General features: G+C 35.1%; 1 long non-coding RNA gene across 3 annotated transcripts in view; it reads right to left on the reverse strand.

Annotated features, from left to right (window-relative positions):
- LOC140635179 (uncharacterized) overlaps positions 1–25638 on the reverse strand; it is a 312797-nt gene that overhangs the window by 140812 nt on the left and 146347 nt on the right. For 2 of the 3 annotated variants that reach the window (XR_012032517.1, XR_012032518.1), the window contains exon 2: positions 17480–17634. This is a non-coding gene — a long non-coding RNA (uncharacterized lncRNA). Of the gene's footprint in view, positions 1–8084; positions 8379–17479; positions 17635–25638 lie in introns of those variants that run through there. The other variant, XR_012032519.1, reaches the window with a different exon arrangement.

The following is a 25638-nucleotide window of genomic DNA, read 5'->3' on the forward strand; positions in this document are numbered from 1 at the left end:
CATTCTGTAAAATGTCAAGAAGACTGAGGAGAGATGATGAATCGACTCTACTAAAAATTAAAGAGGTCAAAGTGGTGATCTGGAATAAATAATTTTACCAGAACATTGCTTTTTGGAGATAATCATTTTCTAACTTTTCTGTTTTGTAAGTGTGACTTTTATCTTATACTTCAGTTAGAGTCAGTATATCCCTGGCCTTCTATGAAGAACTTAAATCATCTCAAGTGTCTGTTATTTTCTTTCAAATCAAGCAGAGTGTGTTTAGAGTTCCCCTTTAGAGAATAAATCCATCTTGAGTTGACTTGGAATTGGACTGGACTACCTGAGTAAGTAACGTTTTAGTAAGGCTGTGCACCTGACAAGCTGTGTCATAAGATGACCTTTCAAAATGCTTTTTCTCCTCTTGCATTCCATTCTTCTCAAGTGACTATTTTGGATCCTGAAAGATATTATTTTGTCTTTGCAAATTCCTATCAATGGAAAGTATTAACACCATAACCCATGTGTCTGTCACTTGCCTTAGTTATATTAGCCAGCACATCTTTTAAACAAAATGTGCAGAAGATACAATGTAGCAAAGTAAAAGAGAAGAGGGGGGCAGGAATGCCAGAACAGAGAGTGGAAAAAAACAATGAAAAAAATCTCTGACAGTTTTTTTTTTTTTAAGATTTTATTTATTTATTGGAAAGAGAGAGAGACAGCACAAGTAGGGGAGAAGGGCAGAGGGAGAGGAAGGAGCAGACTCCTTGCTGAACAGGGAGCCTGAGATCATGACCTGAGCCAAAGGCAGAGGCTTAACCGACTGAGCCACCCAGGTGCCCAAGAATCTCCATTTCTTAGCAACAGGATTATTGACTACTAAGTATCTTAAACATATACTGATACCCAGGGAGGTCAAGCCCCGGAGGGGCTGTGAAGTTTAAGAGATTTTTTTTTTCCCTACACAGCTATTAAAATAACTGGGTTAATGACAATCTACATCCAGTCTACTACCTGGGAAATTTCTGTCGTCCTCCATGAAATTCAGAAAAAAAAAAGAATGATCTGGAAGGAATAATTTTCTTTCCTAGTTTACTGAATAAATAAGCCAAACACATACCCCACATATACCCAGCCAGAGAGGACAATTTTCTTGGCTTGATGAAACACCTTCAAACAGAAAAAAACAAACAAACAACAAAAAAAAAAACTATGAATTAATAATACTGAATCTCACAGGGCATGATAAAATAATGGTGGTCATCTGTGACTCAAGGGACACTGATTCTTACAATAGGGGTAAGTAATTTGAAAAAGCTCATTTGAGATTTCTGATACTGTACATTCAGTGTCTCTATCAGGACTTTGAGTTATTTGTCATCATTTTAAAAATTCAACTAGTGCTTCATGCAGACTCACAGTTTTCCAGTATTCTTTTGGTGCCTAGCACAGGGCTTGTCCACTCTAGGGATTCGATGGAGATATGTTGACCAAGTGATTAAATTTTATCTCCAAGCTACTCTTGAGCCTCATAAATCTCTTCCATCTCAAATTTGTCACTCTGAATACATAAGAAAAGGAAAGAACAATGCACCCCTCTGTGCCCTGATTTCATAACTCATTGTCCTTGCATCAAGTTACAAAGATTTATTTCTTTTAATCAGCCTTGACCAAACACTCCCTCTAACCAGTTAACCTTTCAGGTTGTTTTCCCCTTGTTTCTGAAAATTTGTCTTTAGCTGTCTTCTCTTAAGGTGTTCTGAAAAATCCAAAGCAATACAGTAGGATAGTCTTGTAAATAGAACCAAAATATGGTTAACTTCATTAGTATGAATATGAGGAATAATATCTATCCTTCCCCTCCCACACTCTGAACACACACATATACAACAGTCTTCCTTATAGTCATCCATTATGAAATTCCAACTAATAGAGAGATGTTCATGCATTTGGAGTGCTCCCAGGCTCTGAACAGGTGATTAGCACCTAAAAAAAATGCCTTTCCAAATAGGTGGATATTGAGGACAGAGTTGCCAGAAGAATTTCACAGGGGATAGGAAAAAAGGACAGGAAGCAGGACATGACAATAAATTTTCTTATGACAATATATTTTTAAATATTAATCGTTTAAAATGTGTTCTGGTATTTGTATACCACAAATGATATTAAATTTTACATGCCAATATGTTTATGTTTTTTTTTAATTAAGAAAAAAAAAAGGAATGTGAAGGCCCTAGAAGCAAACTTTCTGATTCTACAACTATTTTGAGGAAAGAGTATATATGTTTTTTTTTAAAGGCCCAATAAAATGGTATTTCTCTGAGTTTGTGTCATGTTAGCTCACTTTGCTCCATCATTTAAAGCTAATAATTTTAGTTGTCTTTGCTGCAGGTCTAAATTTACCTAATTTTCCAGACATTCAAATTCCTATCTATGTTGACCATCTCATCACTCCAAGACATTCCAGGCTAGTTTTTCTTTGCTTTAAGGTCATGTGTTTTCTTGGGATTCCTAAACTCTTAGGGAATATAAGTGACAGTCAAACCAGGGAACATTTTCTTTCTTAACAACAGCCAAACTCCAAGAAGATGCTCATCAAATAATTGTGAGGCTTGAAAACATTCAAAAGTCATCATCTTCTGTGATGTGTAGAATAATTAAATGCAACATCAGCATGACATCAGTGGTAGATAATTTCCAGCCGTAAAATGCCATTGTCTCACATTAACTTGAGGGTTGTTGGAGGTTTTTGTCTCCATTTCACCAGACAGAGTACAAAACATTGTGACATGCTTAATATTTCTTCCGCCAAGATGTCCACTCCGATTCCTCACCCTTTACAGAGTTGTTGATTTCATTCTGCATTTAGCTGCCAAAAAAGCGATTGCGTGTGCAGCACCAGTAACAAAGTGAAAATGAATTATGCATCAGAAGGAACTGCATTTGAGTCAAAAAACTTAGACTTCAGCATCTTCAAATTACAATATGATTTAAGAAGGAATACATTTAAGGAGATAGCAATGGACTGAGGTGAAGGGGTCAGCATTGGCCCGGTTTAATATAATTTAGCTTTCAATTATTTATTTTTTAAAGAGCTACTAAGCACACTGAATCTCTTTAATGGCAATGTCAAAAGTATGGAGACTGGAGAAAAGCCATGAATAATAGTGACAGATTGTTATGCATGGTAATGTTATAGGGCCTGCTGCAAATCGAAGCATTCACCAGAGCAGGGAGAGCAAACAAGGAGCAGCCTGCTATGAAAGCGAGGGACATGGCTCCCTTCCCTGAGCAGTGAAGACAGCTGAACTCCACTTCCCATCTAACTGGCTTTGTCAAAAAGGCTACTAAGCCAATCTGTCTACAAGAATTCTGCACTCCTCTTTTCACAACTGAAACATGTAATCGCCTGTTTAAATTGTTCACCTTTAATTTTATTGACAGTAATATTGATTCAGTAAAATAACCTCATGCATTCTTTGAGCCAGCAGGCAGTTATAAGACCTGGGAGAAGTGTCCCAGAAGACCGGATGCAACAATTTGCTCCTTCTTCAGGAAATTGGTCATCAAGTGAATACATTTGAATGGGGTAATGTAGGAGCCAAAATATAGGATATACATGTGTTAAATATAAATGGAAGGTGTTCATTAATACAGGGGAGGAAGGTAGAGATCATAGTGAAGTAGAATCTGAAGGAAGATTAGGAATCCCCATGTTTATCCATCAACTCACCACAGGCCCCACTTCCCTCTGCCCATCATTCACATTTTCTCTCTTGCAACAAACAACACTGACAGAGAAGAAACCCAACCTATGTACTGTGCTTCTCACCCATGGAACGGTAATTCATTTCTTTTATGGCCCCTGTTCACCTGGGTGATGCAAATATCTTTCCATCAAATTGGTCATTCTACCAAACCTAATAGTCTTTTGGAAATTAGAATAGTAGGGTTTTTATTCCCTCCCATTCCATCCATTTTTACCTCTCCTCCCCTGTCTTAGAACCACTTGCCTGACCAGCCCAGTCTTTCCTGGCTTAGTGGTAAGCAACAAAGTCAGTGTCATATGGGAACAACAACAACAAAGAAAACAAATGGAACAAAAATTGGGTACCAGGAAGGCAGATTTCCTGTCTTGGTTTTTATGTGCTTATTTAGACAATGTTGGGACTTTGCTTCCTCAACTCTTAAGTGAACAGATTGGTTAAATCACTGGTTTAAGTGTGTGTGTGTGTGTGTGTGTGTGTGTGTGTGTGTGTATATATATTTATATGGCTTATATATATGGCTTAAACTTTTAGTGGTAGAATATTTTTCTTTCATAGACTCCCAGGTATTGAGCAGACAGAAACAGAGGCATGCTAGTTTGGGCGGATGAGGAGCCCCTGGCACCCAATACCCTTCCTTCTCCTGGCTGAGCTTCCTGAGCTCTGTAGAGTCCAGTGGTTTTGTTTGTTTGTTTGTTTGTTTTTTGTTTTTTTTTTAGGATTTCATTTATTCATTCATGAGAGACACACAGAGAGAGGCAGAGACACAGGCAGAGGGAGAAGCAGGCTCCGAGTGAGGAGCCTGATGCAGGACTCGATCCCAGGACCCCGAGGATCAGGCCCTGAGCCAAAGGCAGACACCCAACCACCGAGCCACCCAGGCATCCCTGCAGAGTCCAGTCTTAAAATTGACATGATAGCACAATTTCTGAAGTTCTTTGAAGTTCTAAATTTCTTAGATTTCTTGTCATTCCATAAAACATTTTGTTCTAAAGTGTTACTATCTTAAAACTCATTCTACTACCATCTGTGCTTTAAAACAACAACAACAACAAAACACGGAAAGAAGAAAGCCAAAACTAAAGGAATATTTAAGGATATAATTTCTGAGAAAGGGAAGTTAATTGTTCCCAACTGCACATCAAAGTGGTCTAAGTCATTGCCTAGCTTGTAGCAGTTAGCAGCTCTACAGAAACTTCAAGCAGAAGAGGAAAGTGTGGGTAAACAATGTGTGTCCACTATTTCACTGACACATCAAGGGAGAATGATCTGTCCCACTGACAGAGACAAGTACCAGGTCACTGATAGTTTTTACTTGATTTCATTTTGCACACTTGTGTCTGAGGCAGGCAGTGCTTTCATGACTACATAGTCTGTGCATTTCTGTCCTATGGCGAAGATTGCAGGGCATGTGGTTCTGAGAAAACATCACTGCTTAAATATGAAAATACATAACAGCAAGCTGCCAGTGGAACAGTGTGTCAAGTGAGGGAGCCAGGGTTTCCTAGAGCCTAAGCTATATGTGATTTTGAAAATACATTATAAAAACAAAGTAAATAAAAATAAATAAAAGAAAACTTGAATGGAAATAATTCTTGCTTGATACCTACAGAAACACACACACACACACACACACACAAGTATTTTTCTGATAAAATATCCAGGGTGGTTAGCTGCTCTACAATAGCAGGTCCCATCCTTTGATTAGCCACACTCTAGGGAGGTCTTTAATATTTTTCAAATGGGAAAATATAATTTTTAATGCAAAATTACATTCAATCTATTCAATTTTAAAAACTGAAATAGAGACTCTTAAAAACAGAGAACAAACAAGGTTGATGGAGCGACCTGGATGAGGAATGGGCTGATAGGTATTAAGAAGGGTACTTGTAATGAGCATTAGGTGTAAGTCACTGAATTCTACTCCTGAAACCAACATTGCACCGTGCTAACTAACTAGAATTTAAGCAAAACTTTGAAAAGGAAAAGAAAACCTCTAAAATATATGAGATTACGTGAGAATGAGAAATGAAAATTATATTTTAGGAAAATAGTGTTAGGAAAAAATGGGGCTGAAAGCAAAATGAAGTATTTTGTCTTCAAGAAAGCCAGAGATCTGCTGATTTCAAGGTTTGCAGTTTAGCTTTCTCCAGTTTGACTGGAGTTTGAGATTTAACTTTCAATATATTTTTTTTTAATCATCATGTTGTCCCTTCTCTTCAATCAATAGTGCAACCCTCTCCTTCTTGGGGAAAAAATAAAAGAAGAGAATATGAGTAGAACTATTCTGTTGCAAGCCTGTGCCACCACTCCAATGCCCTCTCCTACAAATCTGAGGCTTTAGAAAAGGCTAGAGGCTTTATTTTGGGCTAACAAATAATTAGCTAACTGTTAAAGGGTTAATTAGTGATAGTGTAACCTCTTGCCTCTCCTTCTTTAAAGAGTAACTGAAAAATAAAAGTTAATTATGACTGAGTAAAAGAAAAACAATCATTGAGATAAGTAAAAAGAAATACAAGAATCCTACCATATTTGTATTTCATTCTCCACAGTTTCAGTTACCCTACTTCAGCTGTGTTCCAGAAGCAGATGATCCTCCTGACATAATAGTAGAAGGTCAATATTAGCCTCCTAATACCATCTCACAATGCCCACGTCATTCACCTCACTTTATCTCATCACATAGGCATTTTTGTCCTCTCATATTATCACAAGGAAAAGAAGGGACAGTAATGAGATATAATAGGTAATATAAGATATTTGAGAGAGAGAAAATGAGAGAGGCCATACTCATTTAACTTTTACTGAAGCCTATCTTATTTTATTACTGTTGTTGTTAATCTCTTGCTGTGCCTAATTTCTAAATTAAACTTGGTTATCGGTGATTGTATATGGGAAAACATAGTATACCTAGGGCCTAGTACTATCTGAGGTGTCAGGAATCCACTGGGGGTGTTGGAAAATATTTTCCACAGGTAGCAGGGGACTGCTGTATATGTGTTTGTGGGGATGCGTATGAGGCAGTGAGAGAGAGAGAATGCTTTGGTCTTAATCACCTAATTCTTAGAATTTAATGTAACCTGTCAAAGGTAGCCTCAGTTAGAGTTAGGGGTAATTTGGGATCATCACTGGGTTGGTAGGGTCTAGGTAATATTATCCATGATTGTCATGAATGCCACATTACTTTTTCTATTAAACAGAGCAACCAACTCTACATAATGATGACAGTCATCTGATTGATCTTGACATGTGGGAGAGATGCCACTATTCATACTGAGTAATTATCATGTAATACAAAAGCCAAAAGAATATATGGCAGGATGTCAAATGACCAATCTGATTTCTCTGGTCTCTCTTTGTAACGCATTTCCCACTCCTTGGACTAGGACCAAGGAAGAGGTTATGAGAGAAGAAATCCACCTTGTTTTGCTTTCTTTCATTTTTATATACACCTTGTTCAGAAAGTTTTGTTGTGTTTTATAGCACGGGTGGAGATGCCCCTTCCCAAGTCACATTGACATTCAGCCTGACAGGTGGATAGCACTTAATTAGTCCCAAGAATCTGCTTGTTAGAGAACACTTTGTTGTTTCAGAGTCACAATGGCAGAAAGACAGTTTCTTGGTACTGTTATAAAATTCTTAAACATGAGCACATAATTTAGGAAGGGGTTGTGTCACCATATTCAAAATAGGAAGCCTATCTGGAAGCATAAATCTGGCCACTGAATTTGGCAGACAACTACAAAAGAAACCAAAATATTTATCTGATTTTGTGATATTGGTTGTCTTTTTCTTGTAATGATATAAATGTAAGAAGTTAGATCACTGAAGGACATGAATGTAAAATTCTTTCAAATACAGACTTAAAAGAAACTATAGAATTTTCTAAACAAATTTTAAGAAGCTATAGAATTTTGTAAACAAAGTCAAATGCCATTTCTTCTAAGAAAGTAAGAGGAGAGACAATAATATAAGTGGAGGAACTTTAAGGTTACATGAGCTTTTGGGTAAAGCATACAGCCCTTCCCTTGCCAAAGAGTTGTTTTGTTTTCTTCCTATCTTAAAGAAATTCTCCATGAAGAGATTTATTCACAGTGTCACAAACTGCCAGATTTGCATCTCCACTCCATATTCAAAATCTCCCCTCTTCAGATTAGGGACCAATTTTCATTCTCCAACAGCTCCTTTCCCATAAACACACGAAGACAATTCACCTATTTGTATGGGGCATTTCACATGCAAATCTAACTAGTCAACAGCACAGCTGACACTGATTAGTTACAGATATTAATCATGAGGACTTTTTTTTTTAATTTTTATTTATTTATGATAGTCACAGAGAGAGAGAGAGAGAGAGAGAGAGAGGCAGAGACACAGGCAGAGGGAGAAGCAGGCTCCATGCAGGGAGCCCGACATGGGATTCGATCCCGGGTCTCCAGGATCGCGCCCTGGGCCAAAGGCAGGCGCTAAACCGCTGCGCCACCCAGGGATCCCACATGAGGACTTTTAAAGTTGGTGAAGCAGACAGTATCCTTCCTTGCCAGTGTCTTAAGGATGTCAGAGGTAGTCTGTCGCTGTGATACTCCTGGTAGTGGGAAGGACCATAGGGGCTGAAGTCTTGGAATCCAAGCTCTGGAAATGGATTATCATGAGATGCAACATTGAACATTAAAAAGTTTTGTTCTTTTTAGTCCTTGGGAAATTGATGGGAGTCAGAAGGGGGGTGTGACAATGGTACCTTTCCACTTTTGCTCTTTCTAGGGCTTGTTTCACTAGCATATTTTTAAAAAGTCCCTTGAATGTAGATGGCTCCTTCCTGCTGAGCTAGTCAAAGTGCTTTACATATATTATCTCTCATTTGTCCTCCTCTAATCCTCAGTGTTTGATAGGTGTCAAAGGAATCAAAGGAAGTTCCTTTTTTTTTTTTTTTTTGAATTTGTGGGGGAAATCAGGGTTACAAGATTGAAAGTACAGATGAGCAATATTCCAAGATGGCATCCAGCTTTTCCCTTATAACCCAAGAAAAAAAGAAAAATATTTTCTTTGATTACTAGTGTTCACCAGAAGCCAACTATTCTTTCTTTCCTAAACCTGAAAAAGCTATACTTCTCATTTTTCTTGCCGACCCCTCAGCCTTGTGGATTGTCCTGGCTTATGAAAAGTGAGTGAAAGTGGGTACTATGGAGGAGAGACATCCTTGCCCTGAAACAAAACATACACACACTCACACACACACATACACACGCACATGCGTGCATGCATGCACACCCATGCACATGCACACACATGCACAGGGTATCTGTGAAAGAGAAATATGGAGTCATGAAGATTTGGGGTTATTTGTTGCATCAGTATAAACTTAGCCTATTCTCACTAATTCATCTTGTTTGGGTAATACTTAAACACAACAAAATTATAACAATCTGCTACTTAAAATTTTATTGGAATCACAGTGTATACAAATGGACAAAAAAGCACATTCTCATCAGGCAAATAAGTTAATTCTTATAATGTAGATTTCAAATCAATGAAGTAAGTATATGTTGCTACAGGGTATTATTCCTAGTACTTTTCTATATTAAAAGTAATAAATTGTACTGATTTTTCTTAATGTGAAAATAATGCATGTAAATTAAAAATAATTATAGAATACAAGAAAGCACAATGAGGAAAATGAAAATAATCTATTGTCCTGCATCCAGAGATAACCACTGTTATTATTCAGAGGCATTTTTTAGTAATTTTTAGCAAAATGAACGTTGGTGGCAGTTGTTGTTACACCTTTTCTGGTTCCTGTAACAAGTACTACATAGCTGAAAAGACAGCAGGAGAGAAAGCTGTCCACCTGAATTCTAGTGCTGGTTGGAACACTAACTAGCTATGGGACTTTGGCAAACCTTTTAATAGGCACTAAGTCCCATTCTTTTTTGGCATTTCTATCTCACAATTCTGTCCCTTTCCATGAGTTTATAACCTTTGTTTCAGCTTTTATTATTTGGCTTTGAGTCAATTCACTAAAAACAATTAGTTGAAAGTAGATTCACCAAAAAATGATCCATTTCCCAAATGACCATTTCACCAAATTTGTAACAGATTAAAAATGAATCTTTAACAATTTTACTAGTTATATTCAGTAATAGATATTGTCACAAAAGTATATTTTATCATCAGTAACAAAATTTTTGGCATTTTGTTTTCTGCTTTATTCCCTCCACATTGTTGCTGAAACTAGTAGTATCTACCTGTCTTTTAATTCATTTTCTGTTTGTCACTCTATCCTGTTTAGCATGAGAATTATTGTAATTTTCAAATAGCCTAATACTTTAAAAAATTGCATTTATATTTAATACACTTCAAATCTGTGGTTGTAATCTTAAGAAGGATATAGTAATTATTCCTAAAAATACCTGCTTCCTCTTTTGAATGATTGAAATCTTTTTTGTTAGAGTTTAGTGCAAACTTATACCAAATAAAATTAGTCTAACTCTCTTTGCTATCATCCAAAATTCAGTAACTTCTAATGTGTGAGAATATTCCTGGTTATTTCTTTCAAATACTTTTGAAACTAAAAAGTAATTAAATTTAACATTTAATTTAAAGTAAAATGAATTTTAAATTTAATATAATTAAATCTCGTTAAAATTTTAAGTTTAAATTTATATTATTATAATTAAAATTCAATTGTTCCAATTCATTTAAATTTAAGGAAAATTTTAATTTAGTTGTGCATCAACATTAATTTTACTTTATTTTAATCCAGCATTTAAATGTAACAGTATTAATTTGACCATTAGAATTATAACATCCAAGCTAATAGGCTATTTTAGGAATTAGAGAACAAAATCTAAAAGTGTTTAAAAATTTCAAAAGTTATTAAGAAATTTTCAAAAGCTATTAAAAATTTCAAAATCTATTCAAGCCTTCTCAAAACAAAAGAAAATGGCTAAGACTATCCAAGCGAAATGTGAAAATCTTAATTAAGAAGATGTTTTCTGTATTTTTCAAGGAGACCTGTTAAAAGATAAATTGAGGCATATTACAAATGTTGAGTTTATCTGAGCAAAACTGATCCAGGCAGCTCCAAACTGGAAGTGGTTAGGGGTGCTCCACTGACAGGAGCTCAGGAAAAAGCATTTAGACTTATAGAAACGGCAGAAGGAAAGTAAGGAAATTGTTGACTTCGCTCTAGCTTAAAGCCTAGTTGGCTATTTGTGATTGGTTGTCCCCAGCATTTTGATTTTGTAATCTTAAGGCATGTACAGACTTAGATTTTGTTTTTCCTACACAGGCTGTAAGGACATTAGAGTGTCTTCAGTCTAATGGCCCCCACGTTTAATCAATTTAACAATGTTGATCTGTTTTATATTTTTTATTGTGTATAGGTTTATTTCACTACATTTTTGTTAATATTTCAACTTCAGTTAATATTCAGAAAAAATGGATTGAATTATTATAAATCTAAATTTAAATTCCTTTTAAAACTTCTGGAAACTGCAAATAAAACCATTAACACATTCTACACTGGGTTTAATAGATTCTTAACTGAATTACTTCACTAGTTTCTTCTCTAGTCACCAACATCCTTAAGACCAAAATATATCACCAAGTGATTAACCATCAAACAAAATAGAAAAGAACAACAGCAGCAACAGTGACACTCGATCCGGTTGTTTTCAGTTCTTATCGAATAAAGCACAATATAGGACAAAATGTTTTGGACCATTTTGATAATCTATTATTTAATCGTGCAGAACTGCTTCCCCATCTAAAGTGGTTTGCCTCATGTATATGTTGTTCTTACCTGGTTTAAAAATTTTACTCATCACATTTATTCAACAGATTTTTGTGTAAGAGACCCTTCTATATCAGGGATAGTTCCTGGTGGTTAGAGACATGGGCTCTGTTTACTGGGGGCTTGTGGTCAATTGTGGAGACAAAACAATAAACAAATAGCAAAATTGCTATACAATGTTTTCTGCTTTAACTGAAGTTAGTTACAAAGCACTGCAGTTAAACAGTGAAGAAGCAGCAAATACTACTGCCCAACAAAGCCCTCCATTTCCCTGTGTTCATTGACTCCTTTCAGGGCATCATCCTTATCACACTCAGGCATTTTGGACAACTTGCTCCTCTAGCTTGCTCCTTCCTTGGCATCTTTGTACTTCTTTTTGCCTTTCTCTTGTTCAGGGATGTTCTTCCTGTTATCCTTTTGAATGTCACCACTGTACAGACCCCCTCTAAATTAGCCAGCATCCCACTTTAGTTAATCTCTATTATAGCACTGTGCTTCATCCTTTAATAATATGGATAATGCTTGCCATTACCTATAAGTCACTTGTTTGGTTCACTTGTTTACTTATTTATTATCTATCTTCCCCAGCTGGAATTTAAGCTCCACTAGGAGAGTGATATTTTCTTTTTTTTTTATCTATTGTTTCCAGAGATATTAGCCCATATTTGGCATTTTATATTTGTTGGATGATTAATTTCTCTATGCATGTATTTATTTACCTATATATTCATTTATTCAATACACATTTGTTGAGCACATATTATATATAAGACTTTCTTTCTTTCTTTCTTTCTTTCTTTCTTTCTTTCTTTCTTCTTTCTTCTTTCTTCTTTCTCTCTCTCTCTCTCTCTTCTTTCTCTCTTTCTCTCTTTCTTTCTTTTCTTCTTTCTTCTTTTTCTTTCTTTTCTGGCATGGGGGAATAGAGTAAACACAAAGGCAAAATTTCTGTCCTTACTAATGCTGCAGTCCAGACATGGAGACAAACATAAAACAAAGAGACGTGATAAGATAACATTTAAGATGGTGATAAGTGGTGTGGAGAAAAATAGGGCACAGAAGAATGGGTTTCATTTGGAAAGGAGTTGTCATGTTATATATACCAATAAAGGAAAAGCATAAGTAGAATATGACATTTGAGCAGAGCCCTGAAGGAAGTGAAGAAGTACTCCCTATGATTAAAATGAGAAGTACATTGTAAGTTTTGAATAGGAGTGGGGTAATCTGACTCTTATTTTATAAAAATCGTTTTGGCATTACAGCATAGGTTAGGAGAGGCAGTCAGGTTCTAGATATATTTTGAAGTTACAGCATGTGGCATTTGTTGATGGCATTAATGTACAATGTAGAAAAAGAAAGGGGACTTAGGTTGACTTTTAGATTTTTTGACCTGACCCCTTGGGAGGGCAGAATTGCCAGTTATTGAGATTAAAATCTATGGGAAAAACAAGTTTGGAGTAGAGGGAATAATTGGGAATAAGTTTGGGGCATGTTAAGTTAAAAATGTCTGTATGACATCCAGGTGGAAAAACAAATAGACATTTGGATATAGAAATTTGGAATTCAGGGAATTCATCTGTCCTTCTTAATAAATATTTGCTGATTATATATGCTACATCAGAAACCGTGATATGTATTGTAATTACTTATTTGAAAAAGACACACTCCCTATCTTTTAGGAATTTTCACTTAAAGTGGAAAAAAGAAACACAGACAGGTATTTCCAATAATGTGGGATAAAGGTTTTCATGATGCTGCAGGAATATGTAGAGGTGAGAGGAAAGGTGATATGATAGGTCTTATTTGCCATTAGGTTAAGAAATAATTCCTGGAAGTGTTGAATTGCAGAGCCCTAAGTATGTGTAAAAATTAGTTAAGTCAAGAGAGGGATCTAGAATGTTCCTTGCTGATTTTCAAAATAATTCTCATATCATTTTATTTCTCAGATTCAGGTAGTTAATTATTATTTTCAAATGGGCAACAAATTTTCAAATCCATTTAAGCAAGAATTTTTTTAAATTTCACATAAGTATGTGTGTATGTGTGTGTATATATACATATATATTTTTTTTTTCCTTGAGTCCAGTATCATTCCTTTTCATATGGTCTCTCCCATTTCTGTGATACATTTCCATAAATCCATTCCAGGGTAATGTGTTATTTTGAAATAAAGAAAAACAAAAAGAAAATGGATTTGGCTTTGGGAGTTGTGTTTACAAAGGAAATTCTTCAAGACAGGATGTATTACACATATCATGAAATAACGTACACACATTTATGGAAAGTTATCCTTATTCTGCATTCTGACTTTGTAATTTTCTAAAAATTTTAATTTTATATGCATTATTATATATGTAATTACAATATAGTAAATTAGTGTGGTGGTGTGCCAGATTCTCTTCCAGGACCCAAGTCTCATTTTCCTGGCTCCCGAAGCATTTTCTTCCCTGAAGTTGCCCTATGATGAGGGAGTCTATCTCCCAAGGTTAGCACTGCTCCCCAGGGGCAGCACACATCCAGTGGCTATTCAGTGTCAGAGTACAGAGGCCTGTCTGTAAAGCTGGAGTCAAGACACGTCTGAAAAACCACATCAGCTCCAGAAGTCTCCATGAGGTTGGCTGAAGGCTCTGTTGAAACTGCATCAGAGTTTGACTTCTCCTTCAATTCAACTCTGCTTCACTCACTCCCTTAATTTTTTGATCCTAAAGATGTCATGCAATAAACCTTTGGTAAACAAATTTCTAGCTTGGAGTCTATTTCCTGATAATTTTCTGTGATAAAACAGCATTATTTACACAATCTGCAGTATAGGCTGTTGTAGCAAATAGCAGTTAAACTCCCCAATTAGAATTAAGAATGTCTCCTTTGCTATAAGTGCTATTATAATTTTGGACGAACTCAATAAAAATATCCTTCATTTCCAAATCCTGCCAAGGTCACATGTACCCTAAATTTTGAGAGGGCAGACTATGTTTGGATTTTGATTCTCAATTCCTCATCACTAGATGAATGAGTAGATGAATGTATAATGACTGAAGGGAGAGAATGACCTATATCATCCAGATCAAAGACCTGCCAAATACTGCCATTGGTTTTTGAGTTGCTCAGCTGTCTTCTGAAATTTTGGAACTCAATTTGGGCATCCTCTTTAAGAAGGACAATTAGAGAGATTCCAAAATAGGAGAAATATGATTCAGATTATGGAGAGCTAAGCAGCCAATCTCACATACATAAAAGATCAAAAGAAGTACATTTAACACCAAGAAAATTAAGTCACATTGGACATACAAAGATACAAGGAATGGAAATTATAAAGCTATATCTCCTGCTCATTTGCAACAGAGCTGTCTCAACAATTAGAAAAAAAAAATATATCCTGTGAGGTTTTGAATGCACAGGACAAACTGGAGTGAAAGTGACCAGAAGTCAGGGATATTGTAGAAGAGACACATGCTCTATGTTGAGGTTCAAACATCAGACAGCCAAGGACTTGTCCTTCTCTGATTTTGCAGCATTTGTAGAGTTAGACAGGAAAGGGTCTCAATTTGAAGTTCAGATCTAAACAACATGGTAATCTATACAGAAACATGTGCACCAAATATATTCATGTGAAATAAATGGATACTAGTTTGATAGTTGTAGATATGGATATAGATGCTGTATTTATAAGACAGCATTATAGCTTTAGTTAATTTATTTTTACTGTTTTAGAGAATTACGTTGTATGCATGTAGGACAATGTATTTATCATTTTCTATGTGGAAAGGCCAAATACTTTTTGTTAGTACACACAATGCTGTTATGTATATTTTTGACCCTGTCAAAGTGCACATGTGAAAGAATTTCTCTGGGATAAATAACTAAGAATGACATGGTTAAGTCTCAAAGTGTAAGAATTAATGTTTTTAGTAGAAAATGCCAAATTATTTGCCAAAGTCATTTTATCAATATTCAGTCCCCCCAGCAATATGCAAAAACCACTGACCTTCAGGCAGCATCGACACTTGCCTGACTCTTATTTTCTAACAGTGTGTTGGTACTGCAACATACCTCCATAGAGATTTTACATTTCACTGTGCTGATTATTGACAAATTGAAGTTCTTTTCATGGGATTATGTAATATCTCTCCTTCCTCTTCTGAGAAATGCCAACTAGTTGACCATAGTGTGTGTATGTGTGTGTGTGTGTGTGTGTGTAGGTGTTACAAAAATCTTCTCTAAATAAACCAAAAAATCTTAAAATCATCTATTTTTTTAAAAAAGATTTTATTTATTCATGAGAGACATAGAAAGGCAGAGACACAGGCAGAGGGAGAAGCAGGCTCCATGCAGGGAGCCTGATGTGGGACTCGTTCCCAGGACTCCAGGATCATGCCCTGGGCCGAAGGCAGGCACTAAACTGCTGAGCCAGTCAGGGATCCCCACTAAAATCATCTTCTTATTAAGAGAAGTTCTTTATGTATTCTAGATCTAATCTTCATTAGTTGTATATGTTTAAAATATCTTCCTCCAGTTTGCATTGTGTCTTTATTTGCTTAATGACCTTTTGGAGAAATTGAAATGTTAAGTTTAATGTATTCATATTTATTTATCTTTTGTGGGTTGCATTTATTAAGTCTTATTTAAGGAATTACTTTTTAGGCCAAGGTCTTTAAAATATCCTTTTATATTATCTTGTAATTTTGTCTTTATAATTTGGACACTTATGTTTAAATTTTTAACCTAGCTCAGTGATTACTATTAATAGTGTGAGGTAGAGATTTGAATACATTTTCTATGGATCAGTGATTGTTGTGGAAAAATTTATTAAAGATGTTTTTTCCCTACTACTTAGCAGTGTACCTGGTCGTTAACCAACTTTCCCCTAGACCTGGGTCTGTTTCTAACTTTGTAGCATTTCTTTTCTTTTATTATTTTGCTTCCACTTTCCCCATGGATGAATTACTTTGACTTTACAATAATTATTTATATTTGGGAATGTCTTATCGATTCTTGATATCTGGAATGTACTGTTTATTGTTTATTCTTGTACTTTGCTCTTGCATACATTTTTAGAACCAACTTATCATTAAAAAAAAGCCCTGCTGGGATTTTTATTATAATTGTGTTGAAGTTATAGTATATTTGGGAGAAATTACATTTTTTCAACTTTGTATCCTTTTATCTGTAAGCACTGTATATAACTCCATTTATTTAAATATTTTCTAATATCTTCTAATAAAGGTCTATACTTTTTGTTCATAAGACTTTATAAAGTCTGTATTTTTTTAAAAGTCATATGAATTATTTTCAATTTTTGGTGGTATGGTGTGATTTTTAATTTTTTACATTTTTAATATACCTATTTTACAGAAATGCAATTTATTGCATATATTTATTTAATATCCAGCAATTTCCTAAGTTATCTTACTGATATTTTTCATAGCCAAATGTCCTTAGAAATGGTAATCTGGCCATTTTAAAGGAAAGTTTAAAAGCCTATGAAAAATAGAGGCAAAAAAGAAGAAAGCATGAAGATATGTAAGCGCTCCAGCCAACATCATTCCAGTGATGGGAAAAAAATTACAATAAAATCCTTATGAATGGATTTTTACAAATCCAGCTTTTGTGTTTTTCACTGGGATGTGTCTACTGCTAAGAAACTGTGTTCTGCCTTGTTCAGATACCAGGTTCTTTTCTTGCTGGAATGATGCTTTGGGGTTTGTGATAGATAGAAAAGTAAAATCTAACACCTTTCCCCCCACATCCATCCCTACTTCAAAAGAAACTGCTCTGTTTGATCCTCTTCCTGAAGTTCCTATTGACAGGGCATCAATCATTTTATTTGTATACCACTTTTCACAGCACTAAAAGTGCTTCACAGAACTAGTAACATCCCAGTTCCCAACACAGACTGACAAATTATTTGTTCAAAAGGCAAGCTTATCAAGCCTGCACTGCTTACCTTTCCATGTGCAGAGCTGCATTGGCTGAATGTGAAATAAGGGTGGAATCTTGTGCCCATGTCATTAGAGAAGCAGAGGTGCTGTGGAAATCTCTGCAGTGGTCTCTTGGAAATGCAGATTGCAGGCTCTTGGGGGTGTGAGAGGTCATATGTACCTGCAGGTAAGAGGACATGCCAGTTTCTCCAACCGCCTTTCATAGATAACACTGCCAGGAGACCCAAATTCTGGGGATGAATATTATCATATAGTATTAATCATTCCAGAGGCTGCGCTTGGTAGCCAAGTTTCAGTGGTTAAGTTAATTTTAAATAAAACTGGAAACAAATATCATTTATTAGAAACATATATAATCATGCTTTTTAAAACCATTCTTCAGCATGCCTCGTCTGCTTTGGTCAGGTTTATCTTTTTACTCTCTCTATAGAGATTTCATCTTCTTTCCTTTTCTACCCTATGCATGGGACCATTCTTCTCAATTATTATTAGCACATTTTGCTTGTCTTTCCAGTAATCAGATTACATGGCATGATTCCTCTCTCTGATCCAAATCATCCAACCTAAAATTATGTTTCTCTTACATTTTTTTCTTCAATAGTACTTTAGAGATAAATTAATGTTTATATATTTACCCATGCTGTAATAAATGTATATGAGTTTCAATATTATTGAATTATTTGAGTTCTACAGGCCAGCTATGTAATAGTGGTGAAATAAAAGTAGCATCACACACACACACGCACATCTAATAATGTATATATGAATTATTATATTATTGTTTATATTTGCTTTGGAAAATTCCCTTATTTCATATGCTCATGGTCTTCTAATGAAACACTTGAAAATAGAGGATGTACATCTTTGTTTCATAATTTTTCCTAGAGGCATAATAAAGATATAAATACAGGCAAATATATATAACTATTTTTGAATGACTGAAACTACTAAGAAGTATGATAATTTCAGTTTGTAAATTCCAAATAGTAAAAGAGTGAGGCAACTTTAAGTTTGTATATGCTCATGTATAATATATGTAATGTGTATACATTTGTTGTTATTTTGCAAATGATTATAAATACTTATATGCATACACAAATTGATAACATACAACTTGTTTGATTATCTTATAATAAGAAATTAGGCACTTATATCGTAAAAACATTATTTCTATAAAAGTTATACATGGATTTTATCTCATACTAATATAAAGCTAATTACAAGATTAAGAATTTATCTCAATAGCTATTAAGAGAAAAAAAACACATGTATAATTTATATTTGATTTCAGTGGGATTACTCTTTAGGAAAACAAAATCCAATGGTTTTCACTAAAGAAACATGTTATGGCCTGGAAAAAATATATTTATAGTATCTAACTTGTGCAAATATTTTCCTTTCAACAAATTCTTCTATTAGCACATACATTTATAGTTATAAAACAACCTTTAAGCCACACTTTACTAAGCCCTAAAGCAGACAAAAATCAAATGCAGATGTGGAATGGGAGCCAAACAGATGCTGAAAAACCCTGTCAATATCCTAAAGGAATCCATTTTCTATCAGAAGGAAACTTAATTTCTACTATAAAGAATTTGATTATGTATTGTTATACAAAATGTGATTAATGTTTTGTGGTGATTAATCAACTGCAAAATATATAATTATGCCATCTGTATTTTTCCAGCTTCTTGTCACTTAAAAATTCTGCAGGGGAGTTGGGAAGTGGGGGTATTGAGAACTTGTGGCATTTGGAGAGCTTTAAAGCCACAGGAGACTAGTCTGGGGAACAGAATAACTTATAGGACTGGTGCTTACTGTAATGGAAAAGAACTAAGATAGTAAACAAAGAGCCCCCCAAGGCCCACTGGTTCCCTGCAGAACAGAAGACTGAGAAGAGAGGCCACAGTCTCCTAGACACAGCAAGAATTAGCTCCCCCAGACAAATTGCCATTTGCTCTTCACTCCAAGAGCAGGTTACCAACTTCATCTTGACTAGTGGATGTAATGGCCTCAGTGCCAGCTAAGGGATTTATCGTCTTTTTGAGTACATCCATAACGTAAATATTTTTGCATTTCTATTCCACTACAATGCAAGATGTGAAACTGTGATTAATGTTTATGCCACGACCCATATTCATGTCTTCCTAAAAAATGAAAACTGTTAGAGTTGTATTTACACATGTGTCCCAGTTGGAAAAAAGTTTCAATATAGTTGAGAGTTGCTTATTAAGTTGAATTCTGCAGAATACCTAGGGTTTTAATATATTATTTTGACCTAGATAATGCTAGATAATATGTTTCATTGATTTTTTTTTCATTTTACTATTGCTTTGGGGGGAGCATTATGTAGAAAAAGCTTAAAACGAGTTCTGCTTCAAATTCCCGATGGTTTTTAGTAGGAAGAATAGCATTCTACTTGTGTGCTAAAGGGTAGCACAGGGAGATGGAGTGATTTTCTTAAAGCATACTTCCTTAACTCTGGATATACATCAGAATCACATGGAATTCATTTTTTTAAATGCAAAGTCTGGGCACAAATGCAGAGATTCTGCTTTAATTGTTCTGGGGTAGAGTCCAAATACTGGTGTTTTTAAAACCTTCCAGATAATTTGCATGTAATGTTCATCCAGGATGGCTACCAATAAGCCAGTAGTCCTTCAAGTATGGTCCTCATACCACCATCTCAGCATCACCCAGAAACTCATTAAAAATGTAAATTATAAAAAATGTAAATTCTCAAGCTCCCTTTAGTCCTTCTGAATCTGAAACTCTGGGTATGAGGTCCAGTGGTCTGCAATGTGTGAGTCCTATAGATGACTTTGTTATACACTAACTGTTCCTTAAATTTTAGCCTGAATTGGAATCTAAATTTCTGAAACAATAGATTTGGGATGAGGTTCAAAAATCTGTATTTTTATCTGCTTTCCATGTGATGTGGAGACTGCTGGTTTGAGTCCACCTTTTGGGTTACAGGGATAAGGTGTTGCAGCTAATAGAGCTGAAACTAACAAGATAATATTTTAACAAATGTTTTAGATTTGTTCTGTATGATGTTTCTTAATCTAAGAACTACTCCATTTTTCAAAGACAGCTACCATAAAACGTTTAGTTTCAAACTCCAGCAGGTGAAACTCACTTTCTCTCCCCAGCTTCTAGAACAAAAGCTATCCATGTGCAGGAACTCATCTGTCTTGTTCATTACTGAGTATGAATTGGTTAGCTCTCAATAAACATTTATGGGTTGAAAGAGAAAACAGACGGATATTTTGTTTGGGCTCACCAATAAATTCAGTCTAGCAAAAGATTCAGCTTACTCTTTTCAGTAGTTGTTTTACCTAATTTGACAGGCTGTTTTGAAATAATATTGACTAGACCTATTTTGGTTAAAATTTGGGACGTGTCCACTTTGGCAACTGGCAACAAGCAGCTGTCTCTTGACTGAATTTTTCGGTTCTGGACCAGTTACTGTGGAGCCTCGCAGACATCCACTGATGCCATCATGGCAGTTATTTTCTGTTCATCTGGTCCTAATATCCATAAACCTTTAATCCTCTCAGTCACATAATTATGAATCTGCCATCAGCAACTAACAGAGCAGTTCACCACTAAAAGAGAAACCATCTCTTCCTTCACTCTTTCATACTCATATCCTAATGATTATAATGATATAAGTGGAGATATGGAAGACTATCTGTGACAGTTTGTTTGGACTGGGCAGGTTTATTTTTTTTTTCTAATTTTTAAGACTGTGGGGATGATGTATCTATACATTAGCAAAACAGAAGTCATAACTATTTTTGGCACATGGTTTATGGAAGGATAATCCTCTTTTCTCTCCTTTTCTAAGAGATAAGAAAGAAAATCATTTGAAAAAATAAAGAGGTAGAAGAAAAGGAGAGCAGCTCCACTCTGGGAAAAGTTGACATGGATGCAATCTCAAAAAATACTCTTCTCACTACAGTACAGTGCCTTGTAGCACATACTACTTTCAGAGCTCCAACTAAATAAACTATTTCATGGTGTTGAGAGCAAGGAGTTGATTATTTAATATGTTGTCTCCACCTGTGTGTAAAAACAGAGCACATTTAGCATATGCTACCAGGATTTCAAAAGATGTCAGATTCTGTCAAATTTAGCATTTTTCATCAAGATCTCAAAAAAAGACTTTAGATTTATCAAATTAGTGAGGGATGTGTGATCTGGACCATGTGCTCAAGTCACCAGGTAGCTACAAAAAAAAAAAAAAAAAAGCCAACAAGAAGCAATGTTGTGAAATGATGATAAACAGCTTAATGACCCATCAGGATAATTCAAAAAGAAAACATATTACTTTGGAATTTGGAGATGACTCCTAAAAGAAGATAGAAGGAGAAAGAGAAAATAACTGGAATTCAATGATCTAGGAAAAAATACTTAAAGATGAGAAATGTAAGGAACTAGAACTACTACCACAATGCATACTCAGTTATCTTAATGACTTTGTAATAAAATGTATATGTAGTAAATAAATAATTATGAAATATAAAATGGCATTTAGTACAGAACCAAGGCAGACATAAGTTTATAAATTTAAAAAGAAAGGAATGAAAAGATATAAAAACAAGTTTTATCAATCATAAATTGGGATAGACTTGACTTGGTAAATAAATTTAGTCACTGATCCTTTAGAAGCACAACTGTGCAAAGGGCTAGAAAGGATATGACAATCAGGAGTTATCACACACTGTTGGCATATAACGCATCCAGTTTCCATGACTTTGGAAAAGTAAATGCCTTTGCAATACCAAAAACCTGGAAATGTCCATTGGGAGAAGAATTTAAAATCTTCACATGTTAAAGGGTGCCTGGCTGGCTCAGTTGGGGAGAATGCAACCCTCAATCTCAGAGTTATGAGTTTGAGCCCCACACTGGGTGTAGAGATTACTTAAAAAAATACTTTTTTCACATTTTGACAAATGAATGAAAAGTACTGTGTGTGTATACACACACACACACACACACACACACATTGACTTTGAATGTTGAGTGAAAAAAGAAAGTTGCAGAATGGTAAGAAAAGAATTACAATGGTAAGAACAGAATGTAAAGTGTAAAGGGAATAATGCATGGCCTATGAATACATTGGAGAGGAGGTCCTCCAGGCAAGGGTGGAGAATATCTTGATAAAGGTGACTTCTATAAAAATTGACTTCACAAAATACACGTGATTTAAACATTCAAGTTTTTCTTTTTTAATGCTTAATAATTTCTGGAGGTCCATTAGGTCATTTTATTTTGGGAATATTATAATGAAGAAGTTGAAGGAACAAACAAAGTGACACCATATAGCTCTGTCTCTGGGTGGAGCACAAGAGAACTAATTTCATCATTTATTTGGGCAAATGTTTACTGACCGCCGTGAGTAAATTACTAAGTTGTATGGACATTATGGGTAACAGATACATTCTGTCTTCAAAGAGTTTGCAATTTCAAATTCTCAACTGATCAATCAAAGAAAATTGAAAGAGGCTCAAATTCTAGGTAAAGTCTATTGTTTCTTACGGCATTCTGTAAATAGTTGCAGTTTCTGTTGGCCATGTTCTCTTTACTTCCAATTTTTATATGATTGTAAGAAGAAATTTAACTTGAGGAAAATCAAAGTATATTCATTTTTCACATAATGGCTGAATATTGAAGAAATGGCACCACAAATAATAAGATACCTAGGAATAAACCTAGCCAAAGAAGTGAAAGGCCTATACTCTGAAAACTATAAAACACTGATGAAAGAAATTGAAGACAACACAAAGAAATGAAAAGACATTCCATGCTCATGGACTGGAAGAACAAATATTGTTAAAATGTCTAAATATTGAAGAAATGCTATTTTTAGGTGCCTGATCAGTATAAGCTTCTCTGTGAGAACTAACCACTAATGCTTTGTTACAGAACTTCAACTTTCCAAAGATACCATAGCAGGGTAACCAATTAAAGGAGATCATTAAGGAAATATATTGCAATTAAGTTTACAGTCAGTGATAGGGCTTGTTGGTAGATAAGAGAAATCTTTTAAATGTGGGCTATTTATTTATTTTTCCATTTTATCATGTTGATTATCACAGCATGAGACATTCTTTTAGATTAAAAACATTGTGAAACGTTAAATTTAAAAAATGAAAAAGCCAATATGCACAATTAAACAATTATCACTCTCAACCTAGACTCACAAATGAAAATAAATAGGTAAGACAAGAGCGCATAAACACTTAGGGGGTCTCAGTTACACTCACTGCCTCTGTGGCAGCTCCATTAACTTGAAACCTTGGGTTGTTATTAAGAAATTACAGTCTTGCCTCAGGAAGGGATGGAGTTATGCTTGTTCATAAGGCTGGGATATAGCTTCCTGATCACTAGGACAAGCGCTCTCGCTTCCCAGGTGTAGTGTGTACATGTTTGAATGTGTGGCATTTAACAAATGTACAATCTATCTCCTTTTTCTCAAAATGTGTACTCAAATTCTACTCAAGAGTGTAAGTTTGCAACTTGGGGCAAAGCTCATGGTTCAAATATGTAGCACAATAAAGAAAATATACAGGAGTGAACAGCAATGGCAACAACAAAAGCATACTGTATGCAGGTTCCAAACCACATCATATGCTTTCACGGACCAGAAATAGAACAAATGCAGAGAACTGTGAGCACAGCTATGGTGTCAGGCCTGCTGGTATCCAAGACTGTGAACAGATAATGGCAATGATATTCAGTAATGGATCATCTGCTTAAAGCCACCACAGTTCAGTGGCCAGAACAGTCTACTCCAAAATGGCTTCAGGAAGCAGAAACTTAAGAATCTATAAAAGAATAAAGACAAGGTCAAAGCTATATGATCAGAAAATGTAACAAACAATAGCTGGCTGGATGACAGGAAGTGCAAAATCCCCAGTAGCTTAGCAGGAAAGAGACCTGCCCCACAACTGTAGGGACCGAGGTTCAGTGAGCAAGAGACAAGGCCAAAATCTTGAGACAAAAACAGGTAAGAAAATGGAGAGGGAAGTGAGAAAAGAAGAAACAGCACACAATTAGCATTTTCTTCAAAATAGCAAAGGTAAATATGAAAGATCAGAGATATATAGATATAAATTCCTGAGGAAAAGAAAGATTTATCTCAGAAAGCATTAATTTTGTGTAAAAGTCTTAGAACAGTTTAAATATACTAAAACATGGTACAATAAAATTTAAACCTCTCTACCAAAATAAAGGCATAATAAGCAAAGTTGAAGGCCAACAAATGACAAGAAAATATTTATAATGTATTTAAATGACAAATGTTTATTCTATGGTATATATTAAGAATTAGCAGGGGCCCCTGGCTGACTCAGTCAGTCGAACGCATGACTCTCAATCTTGGGGTTGTAAGTTGAGCCCCATACTGGGTGTAGACATTCCTTAAAACATAAAATCTTAAAACAAAATTTAGAAATCAGTAAGGAAGCTACAAACAACTCAAAGGTTATGAACATGATATATTAAAGAGAAAAAAAAAGTTCAGTAACGATATGAAAAGGTGTTCAACCTAAATTCATCAAGAAAGTGAAAAATAAAATATGTCACCTGCATCTGATTGGCAAAATTTTAAATGTCTGCCAATACCATGTGTTGGGCATAATGTCTCCTTTAGTAGCCTAGTATAGAGCTCAAGTAATATTACCTGCCTCTACATATACTTTGAAAAACTCAATAACATAATATCATAATGTCATAATATATAATATTATAAATAAAATATGAAAGAATAAATAAAAGAAAGTAGCTTATAATATGATTGTACACTTTAATACATAAATATTTGGTCATGACAGCATAATGTCAGGCATTTGCATCCATATCACGGTGAAAAGGACAGCAAGAAGTACAGGACAGATCCTGGCATATTTAGTAGACAATTTATTGATCATGGATATTGTCGTCATTAGTAACGTGCTTTGTGAAGTTTTTTTAAGTACTGATTTTTATGCATATCTCTATCTCCCAGCAAAAGAAAAAAAAAGTATGTCTTTCTACAGTTTATACAGTGTTCTAGTCACTGAAAATGCAGCATAGATTAAAGCTAAGCAAAAAGTTCTTTGGATTTATATGGAAGCTACAAGCTAATTCATAGCTCTGATAATTACACACAAGTTTG

Source organism: Canis lupus, chromosome 6, assembly GCF_048164855.1.
Source record: "Canis lupus baileyi chromosome 6, mCanLup2.hap1, whole genome shotgun sequence".
Classification (NCBI taxonomy): Eukaryota; Metazoa; Chordata; class Mammalia; order Carnivora; family Canidae; genus Canis; species Canis lupus.